Source organism: Odontomachus brunneus, unplaced genomic scaffold (assembly GCF_010583005.1).
Source record: "Odontomachus brunneus isolate Ranch 3 - 2012 unplaced genomic scaffold, Obru_v1 Obru_scaffold_187, whole genome shotgun sequence".
Lineage (NCBI taxonomy): Eukaryota > Metazoa > Arthropoda > Insecta > Hymenoptera > Formicidae > Odontomachus > Odontomachus brunneus.
Window position 1 is genome coordinate 530,263 of NW_022639637.1, and position 2,040 is coordinate 532,302.

The following is a 2,040-nucleotide window of genomic DNA, read 5'->3' on the forward strand; positions in this document are numbered from 1 at the left end:
TGTAGTCTCCGTCTCTATTTATGTCGCAGTTCGGCATTCACATTGCACATGTCAGCCAGTTTTCTATTTGCTCCGACACGTCCTATTTCCCCTTACCTCATCGTCCCACGCGCAATGAGTCTCAAGTAGATCGTAGGTTCCGCACTGGAAGATGAGATAAGGAAGAATAGCGCGAACTGGAGTAACGAGTAATACGTTACTGTTTCTCGTTACTCATTGATCAAAGTAATTTATTACCATTACTCGTTATCCATTGAAAAAATAACTCATTACCGTAATGCTTACATAAAAGTAACGAATATTTATAATTTGTTTACAAAATTGTGAAGACTTTTTTAAGATTTTTTTTTGGCTATTCTATACTATTCTATATATATGTATTCTATATGTACAAAGAAACGAAAAATTTTATCTAAAAGTTATGAAATTATTCATTATTGTTATGTAAAGAATGTAACTGCGTAAATGCGTTACTGTTACTACCGCTTTTTATTATAATCTGAATCGAAAATCGACCGAAATATGTCACATGTGCTGAACTCTATTTTACGTCTTCAGATCTCGAGTCATATACTCGGTCTATTCTTATATCAATGAACTAAAACGTTAGGCACACATATACGTGGCTCTCGATTTACGTTATTCTTTTTCATACATGGTTCATACAGAGTTTAGTGTTAGAATCCATGTGACGAGGGTCATCACACAAATAGACAAAGCGTCTCTGCTTGCGTAAACGCAGAGAGAAAAACGCTGTATCTTAGATTTGGCAACGCTGCATCTTAGATCTGGCAACTCTGCGCTGCGTGCCTACAATCAAAATTCTATCAGTGACCGGGCCGCGTCGAACATACACTGCCATCTAGCGTCTGTCCTAAACCGATGCGTATTACATTGCCGACGCTTTCGAAGTTCGCAATCGCGTACAGCATCCCCTTAAGCATATTGAGAATACGCACTATCAACGCTACATATCATTCTATCCGCAGGCAGCAACGTCACGTCATTTTCACGTCAATAAATAATGATTACCAGTCCTAGACGTCATGTAACCAATAACTGACGTTTAAAAAACGTGAACAATTTTGACGTGATAATAATGTCATTTAAAGACGTCTATAATACGTTTTTGAGAGATCATTTTTAACCAGAATGTTTAATAAGCAAAGAATGTGACAGATATTTATTTAATATTCATTTATATCAACTATGGTGTATGTAACCAACAAATTATTATTTATACTCGTTGTTATTTATTTTTTATGTGTTTGCATCTCAAGCATTTGGCTTTTAGCAATAAACTTTATAGAACTTATCCTACCATTTCTTACTCTCGAGCATTGCATCTTTGCAATTATCTAGTTAGTAGAATGATGTTCAAAGATATGTTAATGAGAAAATGTTGACCCAGATAGCACAGAGATAAATAGAAGTTTAAAGAGAATTCATTTTAAACCCTTATAGAAATATCATACTAACAAGTAACACTACCCAAATGTAAATCACCGATTTTGATAATTTTTGAATATGTTGTAGTAGACGTAAAAATAAGACATACGTATTTTTTTTTATCGGCGGAAAACCATATTTACACCCCTTTGGATTTATGGGTATCGATTTAATTGTTTTGTATGTATGGATTTAGTATTTTCGGCCCGAACCAAATAAAATAGTTGCATCATCAAGAGATATGAAAAATGAAAAATTTTCGACTCGGTTCGATCATTTTTAAGGGGTAAACCACCCCCTGTATTTGAAACAAAAATTTAAAAAAATGCCCAGATAATTGCAAATTTTATTCAAAAATTTTGAAAAAAATATATGTTACACTCGCATCCAAAACAAAAGTGAGACTGTTTGAGGATTTAAGGGTGACCACCCTTTTATCGAATTTCTTACGTAACATTTAAATTTATCCCGAAATAATGGTAAACAGTTTCATTTATCGTCAAATTAATTAATATTAACAAATTAGACTGATCAACCCTTCAATTCTATAAGGGGGTGAGGGAAAACCTACCCTTAATAAGAGTAAGAAAC